Source organism: Oreochromis niloticus, linkage group LG10, assembly GCF_001858045.2.
Source record: "Oreochromis niloticus isolate F11D_XX linkage group LG10, O_niloticus_UMD_NMBU, whole genome shotgun sequence".
Classification (NCBI taxonomy): Eukaryota; Metazoa; Chordata; class Actinopteri; order Cichliformes; family Cichlidae; genus Oreochromis; species Oreochromis niloticus.
This window is the reverse complement of record NC_031975.2, coordinates 31,440,622-31,454,363: the sequence shown is the minus strand read 5'-3', so window position 1 is coordinate 31,454,363 and position 13,742 is coordinate 31,440,622. Positions and strand designations below refer to the sequence as shown.

The 13,742-nt window shown below is 38.2% G+C and overlaps 1 long non-coding RNA gene across 1 annotated transcript; it reads right to left on the bottom strand.

Moving 5' to 3' along the window:
* Positions 1-327: 327 nt before the first annotated feature.
* On the bottom strand, positions 328-733 carry LOC112848082 (uncharacterized). The gene is made up of 2 exons (XR_003222027.1): positions 699-733; positions 328-546 (listed from the first exon to the last, which is right to left on the bottom strand). It is a non-coding gene; the product is annotated as an uncharacterized LOC112848082 (long non-coding RNA).
* Between the last annotated feature and the right edge of the window lie 13,009 nt (positions 734-13,742).

Genomic DNA, 13,742 nt, shown 5'->3' with positions numbered 1-13,742 from the left:
TATATAACCTTAACTGTAGTGTATTAAAGTTAGAAAAATCACTTAAAAGTGGTCAAATGTGTTATATTGTTGAATATAATTAAAGACAAAACTGCCTTCATCACAGCTTTCCATAAATGGATCTTTATTGATTTATTCAGAAAAAGCTTTGGTAGCTCATTCTCAGAACAGCAGCAGATTTCTTCTTGGACAGAAGATTTACATCACAGAGAAAAAACAATAAAGGGGAAAATGGGACGGGGACATTTCAAGCTTGTTATTTAAGTTCTTAGGCTTAGCAACACACCTGTTAACGTTCGTTTGAAACCGTTATCAACATTAACAGACTGAACTGGACTTAATAACAGGAGTCCATATAATTTTAGTAAATTATTCTGGTGAGTATCAGCTGCGCTGGGTGTAAATCAGGCCATCCAGCTGCGGTGCTGATCCGACGCCACTCGTGCCGAAAATCCGGACAAATGCCACTTGACCAAGGAGCAGATCTGCATCAGATGAGATCAGCTGACTTTGCGTGTGCGTGCGCTGTGCACAGCGGTGTGTACTCTGTGTGTTAACAAGAAAAACGCATATAAGAAAGTGGTGCGCAAAAGCAGGGTAGTGACAGAATTGATGCGCAGTATTGATATTTGAAGCATGTGTACCTGCACATGCATGCTTATTAACACACGGGTACTGTGGAATATATTTTTACTCACCTAAAGTGCTCGTGCTCTCGTCCACTCCCCGCAAAAAAAAAAAAAATTAGCAGCTGTGCGGCGTCTGTGGCATCGGTGCTCGGATCGCATGCGATGGAGTAAAAATCAAAAGCACAGCTTTATCAGACAGTTGCAGTTTAATGTTGGCTGACAGTCTTCAGTGCGTGGCACAACTGTATTTCTGGACATGCTGACGTTGTTGAAGTCCTGCACTTTTTCCGGGCACGTTGTTTCGGTGACTTTAACGAGGCCGTGTTTTATGAGGTCTCCATCTGAAAAAGGCTCGCCATGTCTTGCCATGAGTTGGGCGACCTCATAGCTGCTATTGGAGCCTTTTCCTGGACAATTTGAGCACGAAAAAAATACTGTTGCTGACCCCGCAGGAGAGCTACCCTTTGCTTTACTTTCTGCTCTCGCTCAGCACCAGTGTAGGATGCATAGGCCTGATGTTTGGTTTCATAATGACGTCGTACATTATACTCTTTCATAACTGCCACAGTTTCAGTGCAGATCAAACAGACACATATGGGCAGAAATCTGTGCCATCAGAAACTGAATTTGAATAAGTTAAATTTGAATTTGAATTACTCGGATTGAATCTGAATTGTAACTTGAATGAAAGCTTTTGAAAACTGAATTTGAATTAGTTTAATTTGAAATTGAATTTATGGTTTGAAAATGAATTGATTTGCTTTGAAACTGCATTTTATCCTTTAAAAATTCAGCTCTCGAATAATTTCAGATTCACTTCTCACCATTCAGTTTCAGTTCTACAATTCAGTTTTTTGGGACTTACATCCGGTTCCGGTTCAAGCGCAGATTAATAGAACTACAGACTGATAGTGTTACTGACGGGAATCTACAGCGTCTTGAGCTGAATTAAGACTTCAGAAGTCATTCGTCATGTCGAATGACCAGCGGATAAACTCTCAGGTTGGTAATAAATGTATTACATGTATAAGAACAAGCGTCATGTTAACGATTGATAGCCGTACAGTAACCTTTATGCTTATTGTAGCTGCTAGCTAAAAACGCTAATTTAGCCTAGTTTGCCCTGGATTCAGCTTTGACAAACAAATATGATCGACTGTTTCTAGTAGAATTCCAAAGTTGTCATCTTGTACCCTGTCAGAGCCCTGTATGCTTGCAGAGACCCCTACAGTAGGGAAACATGCAAAACGCTGTCCAAACCTTTGTATTTGAGCTTTATTTATGTCTTACACAGCATCCCAACTCTTTAGCGAACTTAATAACTTTAGCTAAAGTGAATAGTTAGTCTTATTCATTAGTGCAGCGTTACTGGATCACCTCTGTTTGAAGTGATGTAATATGATATACAACTATCACTGTGTTTAACTATCATAATAATTCTTAGGGTACTGAGTGCATGCTTAATTAGATTTTTTTTTTTTTTAAACATACTGCTCCATTGCTATGTTTGACAGGCTGAAGTTGTCGGGTCACCTCCTAAATCGACCATCTTTTACAGGTGTTTTGTGCCAGAAATGGAGTGTCCACTGAAGACTGAAGATACTGAATCTCTACGCCGTGCCATTGATCCCTCTTGTGCCTTCATCTAGACAAGAGACATTAACTTAACCACTCTCACATGCTCTGTACCTACATCACCTTCCCTGACAGTCGTAGCTTGGCTCATCTGAGGGTGAAATTATAAGAATGTGTTATTTTGCAAAGTGCTCTCTAGGGTTCCTAAATAAAATATGGCATTGAGGTCATTTCTTTTGAATTAATCCCTTCTTCTGAAATATAAGATCCTCTCCTGGTTTAAATGGCACTTTCTGTTCCTTACTTCCTGTTCCATTCCCAACCCCAAATAGATGCTGACAAGCTGACACAGTAATATGGAAGAGGGAGAGAAGCTGGAAAGGACTACTACAAATAAACCCAATGCCTAACAATGAAAAATGTAAAATAAGAAAAATAATAATAAAGATAAAAGATGAAGTAACAAGTTTTTTGTTTTTTTGTTTATTCCAAATGATCATCCAGATGTCTGTGACATGTGATGACAAACACCGTAATGGAAGGCCTTTGTCATCACATGCTTAAACTCATCATATATTTTTGCATATGCTGAACAGGCAGTCAGACATGCTGTAACTGTGGGGTAGAAAACTGCATGAACACCATACGGCAGGGGTCTCAAACTCCAGTCCTTGAGGGCATGGAAAAGTTGCATGACACCGGCCCTCGAGGACTGGAGTTTGAGACCCCTGTCATACGGAATATGACAGGTTTTGGTTGAACTTCATGAAGACTCTGAAGTTTCTCTTCTCTTCTGGCAGGACAGGAATGTCGCCTTGTCCTGTGAGCCACCGTAAGGATGTACTTGGAGTAGAACTGGACTGTCACCGGCCTCAGGCTCTTCACCTTTTCAAAGACAAAGCAGTCATTTAGATAAAATATTAGATATTGTTTACCTGTAAATGCACAAAGAGAATTTAGAAATGTAATTATTGTCAAGAGTGAACAAGCACTGATAGTGTTTTGATAGGCTGTATTTATGCGCCGAATATATATCAGGAAAATTTTTACTCAGAACTTATAAAAGAAATATCTGTCAACCTGACAACATTTACTGTTCTGGTAGGAGATTTTAATTGTAGTATGGACCCAGAATTGGATCAAAATCCACCATCCAAAAATTCAGTATCCAAAAAGCGAGAAGCTATCAAGGGACTGTGTTCTGACTTGCAGCTGATAGACGCTTGGAGAACCCTTCATCCAGGGGAAAAAGATTATACCTTTTATTCTAATCCACATAAGAGTTATTCCCGTATTGATTATTTCCTTGTCTCGAGGGAGGTCCTTAACAGAGTTACTATCTGTGATATTGGCACGCGTATACTCTCCGATCATTCAGATGTTCATTTAAATATCTCACCCCCTGAAGCTCACCCAACTCTACGTAGTTGGCGATTAAATCCATCACTTTTAGATAACTCTGCGTTTCGGAGTTATATAAAAGAACAAGTTGACCTTTTTTTACAGACAAATGATAATGAAAACACAAATCCTTCTAATCTTTGGGAGACAATGAAGGCTTACCTACGTGGCGCTATAATCTCATACAGCATAGCGAAAAAGAAAGAATCTTTAACACATCAAATGGACCTGGAAAAAAAATTAGCAGATCTAGAACACTCCCTCAAAATACATTTTTCACCTGAAGTATTGAAAAAAATAGAAGTCACTAGATCAGCTCTGAATCAGTTACTGACTGAAAAAGCAGAGGCCAGCGTATTCTATGCTAAGCACAGGCTGTTTGAGTTGGCAGATAAACCAGGGCGGTTATTGGCGCGTTTGGCTGCTGGGAAACTAGAATCTCATGTTATATCATCTCTGAAAGATGAAAGAGGACAGAATCAATACGAAAATAATAAATTGGTTAAATTAATGGAAAATTTTTATAAACAATTATATATATCTGAAAATACAGCCACATTAAGTGACACCCAAAATTTTTTACATAAACTCAATCTACCAACTTTGTCTGAAGGTGATCGAGCTCGTCTTGGGGAACAAATAAGACAAGAAGAGGTGCTGACAGCAATTAAATCTCTTCAAGGAGGGAAAGCCCCGGGCCCAGATGGTTTTGGTCCAGACTTCTATAAAGTTTTCCAGGATCAAGTAGCTATACCTCTTTTAAATATGTATCTGCATTCTATTAAAAGGGGAAGTCTTCCCAATACATTGTACTCTGCGAATATATCGCTATTCCATAAGAAGGATAAACCAGTTGATCAATGTGCTTCCTATCGCCCAATTAGTTTAATAAATGTTGACAGCAAAATTTTGTCTAAAATATTGTCTAATAGACTAGAAAATTATATACCTAAACTTATTAAGGCAGATCAGACGGGCTTTATCAAGAATAGACAATCAATTACAAACATAAGAAAATTATTGAATATTATAGAACACTCTGAGGTAACCAAAACACAAGGACTTGTTGTATCACTAGATGTGGAAAAAGCTTTTGACCGCGTTGAGTGGACTTATATGTTTGCTGTGATGGAGAAATTTGGCCTGGGCAGGGGGTTTATAGACATGATCAGACTGTTATATGTCACCCCAAGAGCATCTGTTATAGTAAATGGTATTAAATCCTCAGAATTCGGTTTACAGAGATCAACAAGACAGGGGGACCCGATTTCCCCATTAATTTTTGCTTTAGTTATTGAACCACTGGCAGAGGCCATTAGAAATAATCAAAGTATATCTGGATACCAAATTCAAGGAGTTGAATTTAAAATTCTACTATACGCAGACGATGTTCTGCTGTTTGTCACTAATCCCCAGGATGCTATACCCTCTGTATTATCTATTATAGAAACTTTTGGATATCTCTCCGGGTATAAGGTTAATATGAATAAAACTATTGCTTTGCCACTAGGAAATTTGCCCAGGACATGTAATATCCCATTTACCTGGTCGGGTTCGGGATTTAAGTACCTGGGGATACACATTTTACCTAATATAAGAGGTATATTGAAACAGAACATAGACATAGTTCGTAACAGTATTAAAAAAGACCTTTCCAGATGGATGGATCTCCCGGTCTCTTGGATGGGAAGAATAAATTTAATTAAAATGAATGTGTTGCCCCGGCTTTTATATCCTCTACAAATGCTCCCAATAACTCTTACTAAAAAAACTGTAAAAGAAATTGAAATAGATCTGTCAAGGTTTATTTGGAGGGGTAAGAAACGCAGATTAAGTATGAAAACGTTACAGCTGCCCAAAGATAAAGGGGGTCTTGCCTTTCCCAACATCTTGCTGTATAACTGGTCATGTCATAGTAGAGTTATACATGAATGGATCCACACATATCTAAAAGACACAGATGATCCCCTTGAAGCCTGGACATGTCAGCCATTTAATCTTCTAAGTGAACTAGTGAGTAAATATAATAAAAAACATAACAAAGTAATGATTGATACTTATTTAAAAACATGGCATGATATGAGTAAATACACTGAAAGTAATCCTATACTTAGTTATCTAACACCTTTTTTAAATAATCAGCACTTCACACCGGGAATGGAAAGTGCAGTATTTCAGAGATGGTTTGGTGCAGGAATACGTGTGGTGGGTGATCTGTTTGATGGGAATGTTTGTATGTCTTTTGAGCAGGTCCAAAAGAAATACACTATACATCAAACGGATTTTTTTGCATTTTTACAGGCTCGCCACCTAATTACTTCATGTCATGATGCTTTGCATAATACAATGCAACTAGGACCCATGGAAAATTTCTTCCTACATTTAAGTGCAGATAATAGTACTATAAGACAGTTTTATAATGCACTACAAGGTTATAATAAACACAATATTGGAAAACTGATTAGGAGCTGGGAGGGTGACCTCCAGTGTCAGTGTGATGATCATGCCTGGAGTGAGTCCATACAATCTGTGCATTCTTTATTTCTTAGTAACAGATTTAAAGAAATACAATATAAAATTTTACATAGACAGCATAGAACACCTATTTTTCTGAATAAAATTGATCCGAGCAGGTCTGCACAATGTATTAAATGTAAATCTGCGCCGGGGTCCTACGTGCACTGTCTTTGGACTTGCTCAAAAATCTCAAAATTCTGGCTCTGTGTAACTAAAGAACTAAAAGGGATATTTAAAAGCAGAATACAAAGAGATCCAGCTCAGTATCTATTGGGGCTGCCAATTTCGAACAAATTTCCAGATAAAAACAAGCATATACTTCTATGCAAACTACTGTTTTTGGCAAGAAAATGTATTCTTTTTAATTGGATTAATGAAAAACCACCAACAATAACTCAGTGGTATAAAGAAATTTTTAGAGTATTACCAATGGAAAGACCGAGTGCAAAATTAAGTGGCAATGATGATATTTTTTGGGATATATGGCGCCCGCTATTGGATTAGTTACCTGATGATCTGAAGAAAACCATACTGATAGGCACAACCCCACTTCACTGGCGGGTTGAGATTGTCAGGAGTTATATGTAAATGATTGGTAGACCGAATTATATATACTGTATCAGTTTCCCGTTTACATGTCTCAGATTGCTCATTGTGGGGTTTTTCTTTAATCTGTTTTGAGGTTGTTTTTTTTTTTTTTTGGTTTGTTTGTTTTTTTGTTTTGTTTTGTTTTTTTTGTTTGTTTTGGGGGTTTTTTTCTCTTCCTTTTATTGTTTCTGTTTTGATGTCTGTTTTGTTTTGTATAAAGCGAAAATTATTTAAAAAAAAAAAAAAAGCACTGATAGTGTAATCTACAGCTGTGGCCAAAACGTTTAGAGAATGAGAAGTGTTGTTTATTTACAAAGTTTGCTGTTTCAGTGACAGTTGTATATCATATTATATCACTTCAAACAGAGGTAATCCAGTAACGCTGCACTAATGAATAAGACTAACTATTCACTTTAGCTAAAGTTATTAAGTTAGCTAAAGAGTTGGGATGCTGTGTAAGACATAAATAAAGCTCAAATACAAAGGTTTGGACAGCGTTTTGCATGTTTCCCTACTGTAGGGGTCTCTGCAAGCATACAGGGCTCTGACAGGGTACAAGATGACAACTTTGGAATTCTACTAGAAACAGTCGATCATATTTGTTTGTCAAAGCTGAAATCAGGGCAAACTAGGCTAAATTAGCGTTTTTAGCTAACAGCTACAATAAGCATAAAGGTTACTGTACGGCTATCATTTGTTAACATGACGCTTGTTCTTATACATGTAATACATTTATTACCAACCTGAGAGTTTATCCGCTGGTCATTCGACATGACGAATGACTTCTGAAGTCTTAATTCAGCTCAAGACGCTGTAGATTCCGTCAGTAACGCTATCAGTCTGTAGTTCTATTAATCTGCGCTTGAACCGGAACCGGATGTAAGTCCCAAAAAACCGAATTTTGGAACTGAAATTGAATTGTAGAACTGAAACTGAATGGTGAGAAGTGAATCTGAAATTATTCGAGAGCTGAATTTTTAAAGGATAAAATGCAGTTTCAAAGCAAATCAATTCATTTTCAAACCATAAATTCAATTTCAAATTAAACTAATTCAAATTCAGTTTTCAAAAGCTTTCATTCAAGTTACAATTCAGATTCAATCCGAGTAATTCAAATTCAAATTTAACTTATTCAAATTCAGTTTCTGATGGCACAGATTTCTGCCCATAGGACACACTTCCCCTTTAATTCTTTGAAGAAATATTCACTCTCCCACCGCTTCTGAAATTTTCTGCACTCACTTTCGACCTTTCGCTTCTTTGGTTCTGCCATGTTTGGTAACTTGGGGTAAATTTCTTCTGTGATTGTCCTTTTTGGTGGAGCAACTGCCTTGATCAAAAGCAGCTCCCCCTGGTGTTAAAACTAAGAAGTGCAATACACTCAAGCAAAAGTTGAAGTGCGAGCCATATTCTATTCTATTTATAAAATTACTTGAGGGCCAATTAAAAATGGACCGCGGGCCGGACTTTGGACACGCCTGCTCTAAACTGTATGTTGATAAGTGCGTGAAGTGTACCTCTACCTCTACAGCTGAAAACAGTTTGTATCCAAACTTTGAGGATCTGCTGAATTGTTTTAATGGCACGTTTTGACGAACTGCAGATGATGAATTCCTCTTTACTGGAGAAACTGTCCCTAAGCTATCGTTGCTCATACTTACTGAGTTCCCTAGCTACTTCCTTACTATGGCAGCAAACCTTTTGAACAATAAAAGGTATGGTAGATTTAAAGAAGCATCCTAATTGAAGCAAAGGCAAAAAATTGGAATTAATTTTATGTGACTGTTCATATTAAAGCCAACAACAAGTGAAAATCCAAAACCGGCTCCAATCCTTTGTATTAATGATCTCTCTCTCTCTCTCTCTCTCTCTCTGAGTGTGTGTGTGTGTGTGTGTGTGTGTGTGTGTGTGTGTGTGTGTGTGCCTTAGAAGTCAAATAATACATTAGCCGTATAAACAAACATCTGAATTTCATTTAGAGCTGAGATTCTAAGTTGTAAGCAGAAATCTTATGCTCAGCCACAAACATGTTTCCCCACTTTCACAATGCTGAGGTGTCAAATCCACAACCCCCAACAGATGGTTTGTTACACGTGGGTGTGAAGGGCAAGCTTTACTCACACAGCCTCACACACAGTAGATTTTTAAAGTTTTTGGGTACAGCGGTTTAGCCACAGATGTAACTTCTACTGTTGATAAAGATCACTCCACCTGTTTATTTCTTAAGAAATTAAGCATCCTTATTAAGCTCTTATTTATACATGTTTACACAATAATAGACACCGTGTGCTCTGTGACATTACAGTCTTCTACTGCTGCTTCCATTGGTTTGCATTTTAAAATCCCAACCTTTCAGGTTGTTATGAACGACTTATATTTCTAACATTTTGTGATATAAAAGTGAACCATGTGTTTTTTTATTTTCTGTGTGATGGAAGGACTTAAGACACGAGTTATTTAAACAATTCTAAATGACAGTGTGATGGCCATAGTACTTTATGTGGGCCAAATATGTTAAGGATAATGTTTATCAATGTAAAATTGCAAAGAACCTTTGGATAGATTATAACATCTTGTAAACAGTTACCTCAGAAGCTGTACTGTCAGATCTGTGTATGTAAGGTAAAACTTTCCACAGTAGTTCCACTTAAGTAACTAAACACATAAAGTCACCCTTACCAATAATCCACTGCTCCTTGAAAAAAGTAGCACAAACAGACAACTGACTCAGCAATGATGAGTAGAGCTACCCGAGGCCGAGACTCAAGCAGAAGAAAATTAAATGTTGTTGTTTTTGTGGCTCGAAAAATTAAAGAAAGTATATTTAATAATTGAACAAGAGCCGCACCTTCAACACGTGTACATTCAAACTTTGGAACAGGCTCAACATTGCTGTTGTTCAATAGTTTTTATCCGTTCGATGTTTCCGTTCGATGTTAATGTTTCCAGCTGATGAGGAGAATGACTGCATTTCAAATGTGCGTCCAAAGGCTTTAAACATCCGCTTTGTCTGTAACGACAGCATCAAACTACAGAGCATTGTTTTTACTAAAATTCAACATTTTCAGATGAAAATTTGGCTGCTTTTTGTTTTTTCACTGTAACACCCCCTCAATGCCATTTTTAGGATATTTTTAGTGATCCCATTTTTTTCATATTCATGCTTTTGGGAGTAAGGGGAATCTAATACGCACGTTGTTACTGTGTTTTGTACTACCAGCTGTGAGGGCTCTGCTTTTACTTTGAGCAGTCTGTTTGTATTTTGTCTTGTGAGTGCGTGTTTTTCAAACAAGATCCTCGTCAGTTTGATTTTGTTACCACAAACTTTGTGTGAAGTTCACAACAGAGGTAAAGAGATTTAAACACACCAGTTTAAGGAGGCAGGGGTTGGACCAGCTGCACAGGACAGGTGAAGCAGAGAGTGTCGGGGGAGATGTGCAACAGAAGCAGAGGGAACATTTTACAAGATGATAAATGGCACATTTAGGTGATTAAGGACTTGTTGACAAGATTAAAAGACACGTCCGTCAGAGTTCAACAACATTACAGTTTGATTAAATAAAAAGTTTTTAAACTACACAGGGTTTATTTTCTCCTCTGATAGTAATCATATTAAACATGTCAAGAAAGAAAGAGTATAAAGAAAAATAGTAAGTGTGTCTAATTCAACTCTTCCTGTGAACCTTATATCATCCTTTAATATGTTCGGTGTTACAAACTTGAAGAAGCACAGAAAAGATCATCAGACATTAATCTAATCAGTTTTCAACCTTCATGCATATTGAAACGTTGAAATCTTCTCTGCTAGACCGAAGTGCAGCGTTTAACACCGTTGGCCATAACATTTTATTACAGCTATTATTAAATGGAGAGGCCTCTTCACACACTGAGGTTAATTATGAAGCTCCACAGGCTTCTGTGCAAAGACCAGTTCTGTTTACATTATACGTGCTTTAGAAGACATAGCGTACATTTTCACTGCTATGCAGGTGATACCCACTTTTATTGGTTAAACTGTCTTAGACACATAATGAGCTTTAATTTTCTGCTTCTAAGTTCAGATAAAACTGAGGTTATTGTAACGGGGCGTAAAAATCTTAGAAACACTGTCTAACAAGATCCTTACTCTGGACGGCATTGAGCCGCCTGCTGTCGTGAATTGACACATTATGAGTAAAATTGAAGCACACAATCCCGTCGCACAACATCAACATTTATTTATATACAAAAATAAAAATGCTTTTTACAGTAAAGAATTGTAACTTCACAATTCATCACCGATTACGTGGGTACATGTTTTAAAAATGCACTAAATGTAGGATACCTTGTTTGGTAAAATGCAGGTTACACATTTGAAGAAAGAAAGAAAAAATAAGTCTTTCAAAGAAAACATTAGCAGCCTCCTTTGTAACACTCTGCGACCAACCGTAGCTGTCTGATTTTCACCATGTCCAACCCAACCAGATTGGTGTATGCCTCGGCTATGGCGTCAAAGACTTTCTTTACCGATTTCAGTTCATGCAAGAGAGTTTCCACCACCATGCGGACTTTGACGTCGTCCATTTTGACGTTGCGAGCAATCAGCAGCCGTTGAATGGATGGAATGAAACGAGGGGTGAGGAGTCTTTTTCTGATGCTGTGATAATTTTCAGCGTAAAAGTCATCCTCCAAGACTTGCACACACTCATGTTGTTTCTGGCGGGGGTGATCGGACTTACAGCCGTTGCATTCGTCAGTGAGGTACTTGTTGATTACTAGGTTGACTAGATGATACACCGCGGTTTTCACGGTATCGATGAAAAAAGAAGATGCCCAACCGTCAAGCTCGTCGGCTTGCTGCTGCTGCTGCTTCTCCAAGAGGCGATAGTAACCGGGCGTGTCAGGTACTATTGTGCCCTCGTCCGCAGAACTTTCCTCCTCCTCAGTGTGGCGCAGGGCTGTAGAGACCATACTTCTCTCTGTTTTTGAGCTAAAAAAAGGTTTGAAGGAATGAGACGGCGATCTTCTTTTTTAAATAACCGAAGGGGGCATGATCTGGAAGTGGGTTGATCTTAGAAAGTGGGTAGGAGTGGCAGCGATTTTCAAAAACCGTAGAGTTGGCCATGGCATCTCTCCAGCAGCTGCAACTTTGGAAAAGAACGGTAATGTCCTTTCTCATCTGTTGGGGTTTAAATTCTCCATGAAAATGGCATCTTCCAGCCCTTCTGCTCTATCAACCATCAAAGTGGCAGAACTTGGTACAAGCAGCATCACCAAGAGTAACAGAAGTGAGTGTATCAGGGATGCTGGGCAATCTTTACTCTCTGAAGAGCCATCCACGAACCCTGCGTTTGAAGATTGGAGTGAAGACGCACCGTATTCACCAGTGTCAGAGTGAAGCCCACCCCCCTCACCACCACAGCTGTGGACTATGGACACTGACAACGAGGAAGATTTTTTGTATTTCGGCGACTCTCCCGACATTGATGAGGTAGACTGGGCATGGCCACCCTTCCAAGGCCCTGAGAAATTACCGGAATCGCTATGGGATAATGATGAGGACTTACCCTATGTACCCACGTAATCGGTGATGAATTGTGAAGTTACAATTCTTTTCTGTAAAAAGCATTTTTATTTTTGTATATAAATAAATGTTGATGTTGTGCGACGGGATTGTGTGCTTCAATTTTACTCATAATGTGTCAATTCACGACAGCAGGCGGCTCAATGCCGTCCAGAGTAAGGATCTTGTTAGACAGTGTTTCTAAGATTTTTACGCCCCGTTACAATAACCTCAGTTTTATCTGAACTAAGAAGCAGAAAATTAAAGCTCATTATGTGTCTAAGACAGTTTAACCAATAAAAGTGGGTATCACCTGCATAGCAGTGAAAATGTACGCTATGTCTTCTAAAGCACGTATAATGTAAAGAGAACTGGTCTTTGCACAGAAGCCTGTGGAGCTTCATAATTAACCTCAGTGTGTGAAGAGGCCTCTCCATTTAATAATAGCAGTAATAAAATGTTATGGTCAACGGTGTTAAACGTTGCACTTCGGTCTAGCAGGGAAGATTTCAACGTTTCAATATGCATGAAGGTTGAAAACTGATTAGATTAATGTCTGATGATCTTTTCTGTGCTTCTTCAAGTTTGTAACACCGAACATATTAAAGGATGATATAAGGTTCACAGGAAGAGTTGAATTAGACACACTTACTATTTTTCTTTATACTCTTTCTTTCTTGACATGTTTAATATGATTACTATCAGAGGAGAAAATGAACCTTGTGTAGTTTAAAAACTTTTTATTTAATCAAACTGTAATGTTGTTGAACTCTGACGGACGTGTCTTTTAATCTTGTCAACAAGTCCTTAATCACCTAAATGTGCCATTTATCATGTTGTAAAATGTTCCCTCTGCTTCTGTTGCACGTCTCCCCCGACACTCTCTGCTTCACCTGTCCTGTGCAGCTGGTCCAACCGCTGCCTCCTTAAACAGGTGTGTTTAAATCTCTTTACCTCTGTTGTGAACTTCACACAAAGTTTGTGGTAACAAAATCAAACTGACGAGGATCTCGTTTGAAAAACACACACTCACAAGACAAAATAAAAACAGACTGCTCAAAGTAAAAGCAGAGCCCTCACAGCTGGTAGTACAAAACACAGTAACAACGTGCGTATTAGATTCCCCTTACTCCCAAAAGCATGAATATGAAAAAAATGGGATCACCAAGAATATCCTAAAACTGGCATTGAGGGGGTGTTACAGTGAAAAAACAAAAAGCAGCCAAATTTTCATCTGAAAATGTTGAATTTTAGTAAAAACAATGCTCTGTAGTTTGATGCTGTCGTTACAGACAAAGCGGATGTTTAAAGCCTTTGGACGCACATTTGAAATGCAGTCATTCTCCTCATCAGCTGGAAACATTAAAGCCGTAAAATGACTTTTTCGAACGGATAAAAACTATTGAACAACAGCAATGTTGAGCCTGTTCCAAAGTTTGAATGTACACGTGTTGAAGGTGCGGCTCTTGTTCAATTATTAAATATACTTT